Source organism: Lichenostomus cassidix, unplaced genomic scaffold, assembly GCF_008360975.1.
Source record: "Lichenostomus cassidix isolate B80296 unplaced genomic scaffold, HeHo_3.0 HiC_scaffold_854, whole genome shotgun sequence".
NCBI classification, from domain to species: domain Eukaryota; kingdom Metazoa; phylum Chordata; class Aves; order Passeriformes; family Meliphagidae; genus Lichenostomus; species Lichenostomus cassidix.
This window is the reverse complement of record NW_028147792.1, coordinates 20418-35475: the sequence shown is the minus strand read 5'-3', so window position 1 is coordinate 35475 and position 15058 is coordinate 20418. Positions and strand designations below refer to the sequence as shown.

General features: G+C 49.5%; 1 protein-coding gene across 2 annotated transcripts in view; it reads right to left on the bottom strand.

Annotated features, from left to right (window-relative positions):
- LOC146420813 (C-type lectin domain family 2 member B-like) overlaps positions 1-15058 on the bottom strand; it is a 29862-nt gene that overhangs the window by 12182 nt on the left and 2622 nt on the right. The window contains exons 2-5 of one of the 2 annotated variants that reach the window (XR_014848949.1): positions 11969-12001; positions 10882-11192; positions 10469-10572; positions 10051-10231 (exon numbers count right to left, since the gene is read on the bottom strand). The gene's annotated coding sequence lies outside the window, so the exon portion shown is untranslated. Of the gene's footprint in view, positions 1-10050; positions 10232-10468; positions 10573-10881; positions 11193-11968; positions 12056-15058 lie in introns of those variants that run through there. The other variant, XR_014848948.1, reaches the window with a different exon arrangement.

Sequence of the window (15058 nt, the reverse complement as noted above, 5' to 3'; positions counted from 1 at the left end):
TAGTTTTGCTGTGAGTATGGGGAAAACGATGATGCAGCTGGCTGATTTTGATGTTGGAATTAAGTACAGGCTGAATTTTCGGACTGCAGTCATGTTTGTAGTCTGTTTTTCTTTTGCTGGGGCTGCTAAGATGAAGGCAGGGTTTGCAGCAGCAACGGGGCTGTCACCGAAGTCTTTCTCAGCTTAGGAGAGGGAGAAAACTTTGGACGCAGCGCAGCTCCACTGGGTGACACACAGCTCTTCTCTGCTGTGGCTCTGCCGGGTCTGGAACAGTTCCACTAGGCCCCAGCACGGCCGGACAGCAGCACAGCTTCAGGGACTGCTCTGGTGCAGCTCCACTAGGCTCCGGGGGCAGTGTCTGCCGCGGGGAGCTAGAGGTGCGGCTCCACCGGCTCCTCCGAGCCTGCCGCGGGCAACTGGAGGTGCGGCTCCGCTCCCAGCCAGGCCATAGCTGCTTCTGGCTGAGAGGGAACACCTGGGAGGATGGGAGGAGGGGCCCGCACCGAAGAGAAACACTCAGATGGGGAAGGATCTGTAACCGAAGGGAGCGCCCACCGACGCGGGGGGAGGGGCTACAATGGAACACGAGGGACACAGGGGGCAGGGCTTCGGCAAGCCCGGGAAAATTTCAAGGGGAAGAAGACAACATGGCGTGCCTGACCATGCGGCCGGCGCCATATTGGAAAACACGTGGAGTCACCTCGGCTGAGGTTTGGGGCACAGGAAAGGAGGTTAGCAGGGATCTCGAGTTAGAGTGATCAGTTCTAACCCGGGAAAGGGACAGGAGAGGCTGAAAAACGTACGATCAGCTCTCTCCTGAGGGACAGAGGGGGAGCACGAGCTGGTGGAGGAGGGGGTGCCACCAACACATGGCCGGCACCATGTTGGGGGATACATGCAGGGGAAGGTGCTTATTAGGGAGAGAACAAGGGTTTTTCACTGCCAGCTAACTAAATAAAACAAAACACAGATTAGTTTACTTTATCTCTCGCGCGCAAAAACTTCCCACACAACAGCTGATTCCCCATTCCTTATAAAATATGTCTAATTTTATAAGAAAAACTTCTCCCAAAATGGGGGCACAAAACTTAGGTCTCCCCTTGTTAGAAGTGGGTTTTTTCTTGTCGAGATTTCGCATGGAGCGCGACTCCCTTCACCTCGACAAGACACCACCTCTAACCCTCCACCCACCCCGAGGCAAAAAGAACAAACTAAAAAGAAAAAAGGGACCCCCGTACCAAGCCGACCAGGCCTTCACCGGCTCCCCTTCCAAGGGGCTTTCCAGAGGGCTTACCAAGCACAGAGAATCAAAATAAAAAGCACTCGGGATGGTCCACCGCCATTCGGCCGACCTCCTTGAAAAGCGCGACTTTTTTCCAGAGGCTACCGGCCGCCCCTTCGGTCTTCTCGCTGAATGCAAGCTTCTCGTCGGGGAAATGGCTTCCCAAATGCGACTACTCCCCTGCCGCAGTTGCGGCTGCAGGGGGACGCTTTCCAGGGTGGCTTCTGCCGCACGTTGGGTGCCATTTGTTGCGGTTTAGAGGATGTTGCAGCAGACTTTACCCTAGAGCTTCTCTACCCAGCCCAGTTCAGCGGCTCAGAGCTCCAAACCCTCTGTCCCAGGGCAGACACTGCGCTCTCACCGGCCGGGGAGCCATAAGGCTAACTCTGGTTCGTCTGCTTCCACAACCGGCGATGATAAAGGAGGCGAGGAGGGTCTATGCGTTGTGTCCATGGAAGATGTTTATTCGCATGGTGCAGCAGAGGCCAACGACCTCCCCGAGGCAGAGATGCCTCGAGGGTGAAGGCCTCACATGCACAGCCACATGTGGAGCATAGACACACGTGGAGCATAGACAGCAAGATGGCAGAGGGTAAGGGGTTTTATAGGGAAACAGAGAGGGGCAGGGACAGCACACAGGCCCAGTGACCTCTGGGTACAGGGGAGGTACAGGGGCGGAGTTAGGAGTACAGGAACCAATAGGGGAAACCCGAGGGAGTGGCCAGGGCCACGTGGGGTTAGGGTACAGGAACCAATAGGGAAAACTGGGGGCGTGGCTAGGACTCTGTGGAGTAGGGAAGGCAGGACAATAGGTGACAAGTACAGTCGTTACGAAAGGGGTGTGGGGAACTTGCAGCTATTATCACAATAGCAAATGACTTTTTGAGCTGCTGAGCCCTCTCCCGTGTGGTGTAATCACGGTTGCAAGCAGCAGGGGCGCTGTTGAGCTCCCGGCCGGGCAGGGCAGGTGCGATGACTCCCGAGCGGCTGCAGGTGGCGCTGTGGCGCAGGGTCAGGTCAGCCTGCCGCAGCTGGTAATGGCGGAGGGCTGAGGAGCAGGCAGGCAGCTCGGAGCAGCAAAGCGGGGCGGCAGGGGCAGGGGCTGGCTCTCTCCCGGGCTAGCCAGAGAGGTAGCAGGGACTCTCCAGTCACAGCAGACGCCACGGTCTCGTGAGGCAAAACAGGGTGGGCGGCAGGGACACTGTGAGAAACGCAGCCGGGGAAGCGTGCACTCCCAATGGGAAAGAGAATCAAAGCTCTCCAAGCCAGGAGGAGAAGACAGAGCACAGTTGGATTTTTCTGCGGTCACAGCCAGAGGCAAGGAGCAGCCTCTCCTCTCCATGTCTGAACGATGAGAGAGCCAGTGTTCCAATGGCCTGCTCTTCCCTTCCCCTGCCCTGCCCAAGCACACCCTTTGTCTCTTACAAAAGAGTTGATGGCTCTAACCACCCAGCTATTTGTTGCTTAGTAACAGGGATGGAGAAAAAATTCCAATGTCCCCCAACCTCCAACACCAAGACATGACCGCGACCATGACCATGGCCATGACCATTACAAGGAGATGACCATGAGCATGAGATGATGGTGGTCAGGAAATGACCATGACTGTGCAATGGCCAGGAGATGACCGTGACCATGAGATGACCATGACTGTGATCATGATCATGACATAACCACAGCCATGACATGGCCAGGATATGACTGAGGCCATGAGTTAACTAGAAAACAACAGTGAGATGACCATGGCCATGCAATGACCATAACCATGACTATGACACAACCATGACCATGAGATGACCATGGCCATGCAATGACCATTACAATGAGTTAACCATGACTGTGAGATGACCATGAGCATGTGATGATTGTGACCAAGAGATGACCATGAGATGATCACAACACACCATGGCCATGTGTGGTCATGATCACGAGGTGACCAAGAGATGACCATTCCAGTGAAATGACCATGAGTATGAGATGATGGTGATCAGGAAATGACCATGACTGTGCGATGGCCAGGAGATGACTGTGACCATGAGATGACCATGACCATGAGGATGACAAAACCACAGCCATGACATGACCAGGATATGATATGTGGCTCATATGTGGCCATGAGTTAACTATAAGACAATGATGAGATGACCATGACCATGCAATGGCCATGCGATCACTAAGAACATGAGATGACCATTACAATGAGTTAACCATGACTGTGAGATGACTGTGAGCATGTGATGATTGTGACCATGAGATGATCACAACACACCATGGCCATGTGTGTGGAGAGTTGCCCAAATATAACACGCGCACTCATAGAGGTATTGGTGCTATTTCGTTTATTTCTTCTAAGACAAGCATTAATATAGACAAAAGGTACTGTTCACGCGACAGGCTGGTACATATGATTGCTTATTTGCTACTGTTCACGTGTCTATTCTAGCTTGCTGATTGGCTGTAAGTTTCTAGGCACGATTTGCTTGCTTCAGCTAAAGTACTGAGTGTGTGATTTTTCCCTATCTTGCTGTATTTCCCCTATGTTAGTTACAATCCTGGCTCTTGTTCTTCTTTATCTCCTGGCAAGGACAGTCTTGGCTCTTGTCCCTCTCTGTCTCCTGGGAAGGACATTTCAGAGTTGGGAACAAAGGCTGGTTTGTGCATGTACATTGCACCTTGCACGTGCACTTTGCTTATGTGGCCTTGCTGTGCAAGCCATTCTCCAACAACTCCCCTTTTTTCTTTTTGCACAAGCCAGGCTTGATTGACCGTCTTTACTAGCATGCGCTGTAAGCATTGCACTATGCATGGCAAAATTGTTAAAAATAGCAAAACTACAATTAAAATGAGCACAGCTGATTGGATTAGGTCTTTGAACCGTCCAGTAATTCCCCAGCTTTTCAGCCATCCGGCAAGCCCTAGGCCATCAGCTATCTGTAGCTGCCCTGGCAGGTGCTGCAGTTCGGCAAGTTGCTGGTGAATGGACTTTGAGTGATCAGAAAGGTTCATGCAGCACATTCCGTCAAACTCTTCACAGCCATGGCCTTGGGCTAGTAAGAGAAAATCTATCACAGCTCTATTTTGTAGCGTGGCGTGTCTAACTGAATCAACGTCAAGCAACAACTCTGAAATGGCTTGAGAAGGAGCGTTAGTTTGTTTAGCTAGCCAGCATCCTAATTTGTTCAGCTGAGCCAAGGCGCCAGCAGAAGCTACTCCTGGTGCAAAAAAGGAAGCAGCTATGATGGCTTCAGGGAACCAAAATTTGATATTTGATTTACAGTCAGGGGAGAAAGCATGAGTCATTCATTTTGTTCCATGATGTTGTTGGTCATATTCAGTATCATCCAAGTGTTGGGGGTTAACAACGTCAATCTCCCTAGGGAACAAGGTCCACCTCGTAATCGGGAGGGAATGCTGGGCCATGCGTGGTCTCCACAAATTAAAAACTTTCCTGCTGGTAACGATATTGTGTTATTTGTGGACACAGATAGATTGGTAGAGGCATATTGACACCATGTACTGGCATTTCTGTATACTGACAGGCTAGAGTTTACACTTGTTGCTGTACCGTTGACTTTGGCTTGCTTGCTTGTCCAATTAAAGGTCACACAAGCATCCATTCGTATAGCTCCTAATAGCTCTAGCTCTTGAGACTCGTTTGGGGCTATGGGAAGGGAAGGAACCCAGGCGTCCCAATTGTCTACTGTGCTGTTAAGATTTGTCTGATCGCAGGTAGGGACGCTGGAAGGACATGGCCTTGTCAGGTATTGCTGGAAGGACATGGCCAATTGTCTACAGGGATGCTGACTAAGCAGGTAGAAAAGGGATTGCCCGGTGATGAGAGAGAGAGACAAATTTCATTTTGTTCTGTTAGGCTGGCCAGAGTGACCCATAGATTCGTTTTGGGCTGTGCTGGGGCCCATGCTGCAACAACAGAGGTTAGGCAAGCTATGCTCAGTGAACTCACATAATGACATTAACAACACATCTAGAATGGTCAATACAGTAACAATAACTGTTATAAAAAGCGAAATTACGTTTTTCCACACATAAAATTTTAGTGCAAATACTGCATTGTCTAATTGCTTGAGGGGTCATACTCCCCCTTTTTGTTTTTGGCAAGATGTGTTTCCTTCTGTAAGATGAAAAATGACACAAAGGTGTAACAATACATGGAATAAAACAATAAGCTTACTTAAGAAAATACAACCTCAATTATTTAACTACTCTGCTATCTCCCAGGGACTGCAATTGCTGGGGAACCTCATTCCACAGGCAGGGCTTGGAGAACCTTTCCCGGGCAAGGATTCCAAGTTTACCTGGAAGAGGGTTCAGCTTTCACAAGTCCAAATCAGTGAGTCAAGATGACTCGATCACATTTTTGGTGCAGAAACACCTGGGTTTGGTGGCATACTTCCCAACCAGCTAGGACCAAGGCTTAGCCAGAGCCTAGGCCTTAACTGGGAGGGTTTCTCTAGAACATTCTACCAACAGGCTTCTATTAATAACAATTAGGAAAATTATTTAAAAATTATACAGTTCTTGCAGATAACAACAGAAGGTAACGTGAAATATTCTAAAGCAGCTGGCATTATTATTAAACTTTAACTAAATAATCAATGGTACCATAAACAAATTATAACTGAAATTGTGCACGTGCAGCATCATTTGAAATTTTCACTCATTCTTTTGTGCTATCTATGGGAGATAAAACTGCAAAGATTGTTATGAATAGTAGGATAAGCTAACAAATGCAGAACAATTGGATCCACGGAATTTTTAACGACAGCAAGGATCTTACAGACTGTGTGTTCACATGGTTAAATTTTCATCAGGAAGGTTTCTGTCTTAAGTCTTCATTTTATCTTCACAGTAGAAAACCCGTGTTCTTTAAATGAGCATAACATAACAAAAATGAACTTGTCAAAACTTAAAGTTAACATCACTGAAAGTGAACAGAATTCAATCTTAATAGAACTTAACAGAACATAAAATTACTAGAACTTAATAAATAGTAAATTGAGCAACACTTAAGAGACTTAACTATAATTGAACTCAAACTTAATGGAATTTAAAATTAACATTGCTTAAACGTAACTTGACTTGAACTTAACATAATATACGTTTAATAAAACTTAAACTTATTTAACTTAACGGAACTTAGCTTCAATGGCACTTGAGAGGTAGTTTAAAATATTCACTATAACACAGCACGAAACGTCTCTAGGCAGAACGGAGTTTTCTGTGCTCTAGGTTATTTTTTGCTATTTATAGTAAATGTTTGTTTTTAAGTAATTGTGAGTCCACAGACATAAACACAGGACACAGGGGAGAAGACAGTAAAACTTCCTTTTGTTGGTTTCAGGTGTAGGTATTTATGTCTCAGGACTTCTTGGCGCTTTGCCTTCAATACAGAATAAAACTTCTGTTCTTCTGGAGGTCTTGGTTAGAACATCATCTAGAGACTTAACTTACAAATTTAAAATGCTTAAGAAGTTAAAACAGCACTCAGTATGTTTGCTGCAGTACTGTCACACTCACATACACACAGACATTGGTTTTAGTTATACTTGTGAATAATAAAAAAAACATTTCCTTAAATTTAGTGAGGTAGTTACTTTGGATGCCTCTGCATCTTTTGAGCTTTAAATTTATGAAAGCTAGACTCAAACTTGAGAGTATTATTTTGAAAGTTTCAGATACAGCAGAGTTTAACTCATTTTGACTCTATCATTACAAGAAAACTACTGAAGATTTATCATACAGCAATTAAACATAAATGAACAATATACAAAGAAGTAACTGAGCTATAGATAAGACAGCAGCAACAGAGAACTTCAGAGGGTTAAATTTCTGCAGGATTAACTGGAAGGGTCAGAAAAGTGTGGTAAACACACGGTAATTCATTCAATGTTTTGACATCAGGCTGTAAAGTTAATTGCTACAGCCTTATATTTTGTTCAGTTAATATTCACTTTACTGAATGCATCAGGGCTACTTGAATCTCTGCTGAGTAAGGACACAACACAGAGCTTGCCTGTAAACTAAGATAAAGGCTGCCTGCAATTATATTTGTACTATTTGCTTCATACTGAGTAGTTTCAGGCATGCCAAGGTCAGAGCTGTAGCCTCAGATATCTTCTAAACACTTAGCTGGGCAAATGCCAAAGCAGCTTGGCGAGCTATTTCGCAGGCAGAAGAAAAAATTTTTAAATTTTGGAAAGGTTTTAAAAAGAGAGAAATGGAGGTTTGTCCACAATAAGGCTACAAATAAGGCATTTTGTTGTGGTTTATATACTAATTTTGTAGAGTTGAGATAAAATGCATTGGGAAAAATTAAGCTGACTTGAACAGTTTCTATCTGGCTAAGACTCTATGAACATCAGAGGTATACTTAAAATAAACACTTTTAGAACTGCTTCAGCAAGGAATTTAGCTCTTGTTCAGGGTTTTATCAATTAAGGTGTTATCACTCATTAGGACAATTATTTTGCTACAAGGCTTTCTTATTCTGAAAAGCTGAAAACAAGTTTAAAAGACAACTCAGTTATACTAATTTAAAAAAAGCACTTTGAAAATACATTCACAAATCAACTTGTGAAGTCTTGACAGGGTTTTCCGGGGCACACCTAGTGCTCGCCTGCTCCCCCGTCACCGGATGGTGTGGGGAGGCTGCGCGGGGGAAAGCGAAGAGGAAAAACAGCAGAGCTGGCCCTGCTCTTCTCTTTGGCCCTACGCCTAGCCAGGCAGCCCAAAGCGTCCGGGGGGGAAGGCACTTCACACACCCAAGCGGGACTTGCTCCAGACTCATTGCTGTCTGGGGCGCAGGGGGCTGGAAAGCCCACTGCTGTAGTTGGGCTGCATTTATAGCTGGTCTTACATGCTGCAATATTTGTAGTGACCCTGAGGGGCTAGTCATTGGTTGTACTATTTTCTGGGCAATTGTGTTGTTTCCTTGCTGTTTCAATTGTTTCATCACTTGTTGCAATTGAGTTCTCAGTTCTTCTATAAGATTCTTGAGTTGTTTCTGGCTTTTGGTGGCTGTTTTTTGCAGAGTAATATTGTTTGCCAGCTCTGTTTCTTTTTCGTCAGAGCTGCTTTTTTCCTCACTGGGCAAGGGCTGTGTTTCTGGGATTGCTGCCCACGTGGGCAATTGAGGTGACGGAGGGAGGCATGGATGCTGGAGGCATGACTTCTGTGACTTCCGTGTTCTGTATTATTTGACTGGAGCTTGCAATCGGAGAAATTTCTGCACTTATCTCTGGATTCTGTCCTGTAGCAGACTCCCTTTTGAGCAGACCTCTCAGGTTAGATTTTTCATACCTTTTGTGTAATTCAGACAGTCGAGCTGGACTCTACTTTTTGCTTTTTCATCACTTGAAACTTTTCAAATAAAAAAGCTTTTGTTTCTTCCTTGGACTCTTTCAGCGGCAGAGGAGCAGAGGGGGTGTTATCTGTTGGAGGGCGGCCAGCAGGAACAGAGAAAGCCTGCGCTGCTGCGGCAGCTACACGGGTCTCTGTCTTCATAGTTTTTAAAGTGTTGATTATAGAGCACCAAGTCGCTCTCCTAGCTGTTAGACCTTTTCTCCCCTTGTTCTGTATCATTTGGTCGAAAAAAAAATCTCCTACCCCTTGCCATTCTGGCACAGCAAAAAGCAGAGGGGGTGAGCCAAAATAGTTTTTCTTCCTAGTGTAGGAAATAAGTTTATCTAAATTTTTCTCCTTCACTCCTTTCCCTCTATTATCAAGGATATTAAAGAGTAAATTTTGTGCTGCGGCAAGTTCTAAATCCATTGCACGCGACCCCCGCGCGGAGGAAGAGGTAGCGACCCTCCTCACCTGGCTTGGACTTTAATTCGGTTTTCAGCCGTTTCTTGGCTCGGATTTCAATTTGGTCTTCAGCCGTTTCTCCGCGTCTGTGACCTCCTCCCAGCTTCCACTGCTTGACCGATTCAATCTTCTTGCAGCTTCAGCTTTGGTGTACTCTGTCCCTGTCTTGGACCCCAAATGTCAGAGAGGTCACTGGGACATAGCACACACTCTCACAGAGATAATAGTGTTATTCCATTTATTTCTTCTAAGACAAGCATTATTATAGAAAACAGGTACAGATTCATGTGACAGACTGGCACTTATGATTGGCTGTCAGGTCTATGCATATAGTATCTTAGCTTTCTGATTTGCTGCAGTCTCTAGGCACGTTTCACTTGAATCAGCTACAGTTCTGCCAGCATAAGCTGAATTACTGTGCGACTCTCTATTTTGCTTATTTCCTCTACATTGGATACAATTCTAGCTCTCTTTTCCTTTCTATCTCCTGGGAAGAACATCTCAAAGTTATGAACAATAGCATCTTAGAGTTAGGAACAATAGCACCTTCAGAGTTTAGAACAATAGCTGGTTTGTGCACGCTGCATCTTCTTCTGCACGCACACCTCGCCAATATGGCCTCTTTCTATTAGCCATTTTCCAACACACACCCTGCATTGCCCAGGACACGAACCCTGCAGGGAGAAGCAAAGACAGCACTGGAACCACAGGGCCCTGCCTGTGCCCCCACAACTCACGAGGAGATGAAGCTGCTGCCATCCACCCACTGCAGCCACTGGCCCTGTCTGTGCAGCTCGAGCCAGGAATTGTCATTCTCACTGAGGTGGAAGAGGAACTTCTGGCAAGGAGAGAAGAGCAAACAATGGGAGCTGCACCTCTGGCCCAGGAGCTCCCCAGGCTCCCCTCAGCCACCCCAAATCCCTCCAGATCCCCTCACTCACCATTTCCTTGTCATTGAGCACAGCCAGGGAGGCCCCGAGCTCGGAGCGCCGAGTCTGAGCCTGATCCCAGGAGTGGTGATCCCTCGAGAGGAGCTAGCAGATCCCGTTGTACCCAATCCAGCCCTTGGGACAGGGCAGCAGCCGTGGAGTATCAGATGTCAGATGTCTCCACAGCTTCTCTCTGCAGAGCGAACAGAAGGTCTGAGGATTCTCCCCTCACGGAGCAGCCCGAGCTCCCATTGGCTAGTTTTCCCACTCAAACCCCTCCAACCCTAGTGACTGGCCGACTCAGCCGTCACTCCTCGTTCTCCCGCGCGCTGATTGGTCAGAGCGGGGCTGAGGGACGATCCCGGCCGTGAGGGAGCAGTGAGCCCGCAGTGCCCCGAGGGGTTGGGCTGAGGCTGCTGCTCCTCCTTACCTGACACAGCAGCCAAGGACACCGCCAGAGCCACAGCCAGGAGCAGGAGCAGAGTCAGCACAGCAGGGTGAGCACGGGATGGGATCTGATCCACTCAGCAGGAGCTGGAAAGAGCCGCAGGCCGTGAGTATGGAGCTGTCCTGAGCAGGAAGGAACCCGCAGCCCATTCTCCCCTCACTGAGCTGGCAGAAGGAGAGATAAGGGACAGGGACACAGCCAGGGGACAAACAGGGACACACCATGGGGACAGCCTGTGGCAGGAGAAGTGCCCAGGGCCAGGGCTGTCAATCCAGCAGAGCACCAGGCCTCTTCCAGAGCCCTGGACACAGCCACACCCTGCCAGCCCTGTGCTCCTGGGATGACACTGCCCAATGTTCCCTCCCTAGAGGCCACAGCACTGGCCCTGCACTCACCCAGATATCTTCCGAGGCTCTTTCTGTGTGTGACTCCCATTGCTGATCCATCCTGGCACTTCTCTCCAATGCCATCCCTGGGCTGGGATTCACTCTGCCCCAACAGAGAAGCAGCTTCTCCCTGCCTGTGCCCAGCAGGATCTGGCAGCTGAGGCAGCTCTGTCCCCCTGGTTGCTGATCCATCCTGGGCACCCAGGGCATCCTTGGGAATCTCAACAGCGGCTCTGTACACGATGAGAGCTCCCGGCTGGTGCTGGCTCTGGAAGGCGCTGCCAGCTCAGTCCTGCCCTGTCTCTGCTCCCCGGCAGCACCTGGGGACACAAACACAGTGTCAGAGAGCTCCGGGCCCAGCTCGGCCCTGCAGCCCCAACCCCTCTGGCTGTGCAGCTCCGGGCTGGGACAGGCAGGGACAGTTAGGGACAGGCAGGGACAGTTAGGGACAGGCAGGGACAGAGCCCAGGAGCTGCCGAGTGCGGGAACAGGGCAGCTGCGGATCGGGCTCAGCCTGCCGCGGGGGGAAGAACCAGCAGCCCTGAGGGGCTCAGCATTGTCCCCTGCATGCCCTGCGCTAAAGGTTGCAGCTCAGGGACAGCGAGCGAAGGCACCGCCCTTTCGGGGCGTGGTTGAGGACAAGAGGCGGAGCTTGGCAGGGAGAATACGGAGAGGGGGGCGGACATGGTGGACATGTACGGGTAGGCGGGAGGCCTGGCGGCCCGCCAAATGCCCCAAGCTATTCTCCTCCAGACCTCGTCCCTTGGCAGGGACACTCAAGTTCCTCCCGTCCCCTACCAGCCCCGGGCACGGACATCTCCCGTGTGCTGTGCTGCTCTGTGCTACCCACAGCAAGTGGGACGAGCCAGCGCTGCTCCGGCACCGCCTCCTGCCGAGGCAGCAGCGGCAAGGAGACCGCGGGCAGCCGCTCCCTCAGCGGCCTCAGGCCAGCGGCAACACGGCGCCACGGCCAGGGAGGGAAGGAGGGAGGGAGACGGGAGAACGAAGCCGCCACAGCCCCCCTGCCGCCCCCTCCATCCCCTCCATCCGCCCGCAGCGAGCCCCGAGCCCCGGCACAAGGCAGCGCGGCTCCCACCTGCGCTGGGACAGCCTCTCCGAGCTCCGCCGCCTCCCCGGGCTCCGCTGCTCTCACTGCTGCCGCTGCTCTCCGAGCTCCGCCGCCCCCCAGCCTCTAACCGGCCGCTCCTCCAGCCTCTGCTGAGCCCCCGCCTCCGCTCCGCCCCTCCCCGGCCCCAGCCCATCCCCACCCCGCGCAGTCGCAGCGGCGAACGGATCCGGATCGGGGCAAGGGGCGGAAATGGGTTTGATTTCTCTTCTCAGCTTTACAGTTCCAGAGTGACTCATGGTAAATGCTGCTAGCTGTTACTGCTCTGTGGAACTGGTATTTCACGTATGGAATCTGATTAAATGCTGCTAGGTGTTACTCCTCTCGAATTGCTAAATTCAGGCATAAATCAGGTTACATTCAGGCACAAATCAGGTTAAATGCTGTTAGGTGTTACTCCTCTTGAATTGTTAAATTCAGGTATAAACGAGGTTGAATTCAAATGTAAATCAGGTTAAATGCTGTTAGCTGTGACTCCCCTTGAATAGCCACATTCGGGCATAAATCAGGTTAAATGCTGTTAGCTGTTACTGCTCTGGGGAATTGGTAATTCACATATGAATCTGAGTAAATGCTGCAAGATGTTACTTCTCTTCAATTGTTAAGTCCAGGTATAAATCAGCTTAAATGCTCTGTGGAATTGTTAATTTCAGACCCAAAGAGGGAATAAAAGGGACTTGAGGAATTAAAATGGAGTATTTTTGGGAAAAAGAGTAGGATTTGAGGGGATGGAATGGGATTTTGAAGAATAAAACGGTTTGGGAGTGGAAGGTTTTTGCGAGACAAAAGTGGGTTTTTGAGGGGTGAAGTACAATTTTGGGAACAAAACCGAATTTTGGGAAATAAAACGGATTTTTAGGAGGTTGAAGTGGGGTTTCTCGGATATGTCGCCAATGTCCCCATAGCCCCCCAGACCCGTCCGCGGCCCCAAAAACCCGCAGTTCTCCACACAAAACCCCAAAAAACCCGCAGTTCTCCACACAAAACCCCAAAAAACCCGCAGTTCTCCACACAAAACCCAAAAGAACCCGCAGTTCTCCACACAAAACCCCAAAAAACCCACAGTTCTCCACACAAAACCCCAAAAACTCACCGTGAATCCCCAAATCTCTCCCGCTCCCAAAGCTGCCCGCGCCGCCGCCGCCATCTTGTCAGCAACTCACCGAGGAGCGAGGGGCGCGAGGGGCGGTGACGTCACTGCCGCCCGCTCCCCTTCCCCGGCGGCGCCATGGTGAGAGCGAAACCATGGCAGGGCTGAGGGGATCCCAAGTGCGGAGCGGATTGTGCGGCTTTGTCTCTTCATCGCTTTATTGCTTTGCCATTAACTGCTTCTTCGTCCTCCCCGCTGTCCCTCGTGTCCCCTCGGCACCTGCAGCCCCGTCCCTTGCCCTGCTGCCCCTGCTCCGTTCCATCGCGGCCGGCAGAGAGGAGCTGCCGGAGCTCCCGGATCGGTTCGGTTTGTCCTTCCCAGCCTGGGGAACAACGATTTGGGAGTTTTCTGCCCAAAGCCTGTCCGTTCCTGCGCTCAGCCCGAGGGGTTTGGGGAGATTTTGGCTTTTTGGGGAAACCAAAGCGATGCACGGAGCTCGCCCAGCGCAGGGCAGCTCTGCAGGCGCTGAGCTGGATAGAGCCTGGCAGAGGAGCAAAGCGGCTCAGGGATGGCGAAACAGCGATTAATTAACCATTCATTAGCCTGACAAATTGCTCCTAATTAGCGGGTAGCAGAAGTGAGGCCCCAGGGCGCTGAGTCAGCTCCACAGAACATTTTGGGTCTTTTTTCAGATACCTCTGGCTTTTCATCACTCAATTCTCCCCACTTCATTTATTCTATGGTATTTCATCAATTCCCACCTCTCAGAGATCACAGAGATCTCCTGCTCTTTTATTTTCACCATCTTAGGGCAGCGAGGGTGGCTTTTGTCTGGCAGCACCTCCTGCCACAACTCCCTGTCCTTTCCCCCACAGGAACAAACCCCAAATCCCCATTTTCCTTTCCCCCACAGGAACAAACCCCAAATCCCCATTTCCTTCTCCTGGAGACAATTTCGTACCTCCCTGATGTCACTGAAACTGCAGGAAAAACAAAAACCCTCCAACAACATTTTTAATGTTAGAGAGTCAAGGCATTACTTTACTATCTGGCCAGGATGTAGTTCTGGTCAGGATGTACCACAGAAATCATCTCATCCACACACAGCCCAGCTGTGCAGAGAGAACCATTCCATGACACATGGATTTTTTAAATATTTAAATATTTTATACAGTACAAAGACATAGAAAAGCATTGGCTCAGTGTTCATTGCTCCAAAGCTGAGCAAACCCCCAGTATTCAGTTTCCCATTGGATCTGAATCTCCTCATCTCTGATGGTAATCAGATTTTTCATTCTTCAATTTCCCTGTCAGTGCTTTCCTGCCCAGATGTCTTCACCCCTACTGGAGGTGAATGTTTGTAGATATGTTGAGTTTATCAGACCTCACCTGGCAGAACAATGCCCTGGAAAGAAACCTAAAATTCCTATTTTTGGGGTAAAGACAAACTTTGACTAAAGTTATACAAAATATTTAAACTGCCACATTTTCCAGCAATCCTTTCAAGTGGCACTGAGGTGACCCTGAGATCAGCCACTGAGGTGTTTGTGACATCAGGCACTGAGGTGACATTATAAAGTGGCACTGAGGTGACCATATAAAGTGGCACTGAGGTGACCCAGAGATGAGGCACTGAGGTGCTCCTGAGAGTCAGCACAAGGCAGATGCTGCAGCTGAGGAAGGACATCCTTGTGCTGGAGGAAGAGGCGAAGAACTGGAGCTGCCAAGTGTGCAGAAGGTGCTCTGCCCATGTCCTGTTACAGGTGACTTTGGGCTCTGCTGCACACGTAGTTCATGTCACTCGAGCAGATCTCACTCCTGAGGATGTTCTCAGCAAGAGATCTTTTCTCCATCCCATTACAGGTGAGTTTGGGGTCTGCTGCAGATATACTGCATGTCACTTGAGCAGGGCTGCCCCCCCAGATAATTCTCAGCCAGGTGCACACAGTCTGCATTGCCTTGGAGCTTGA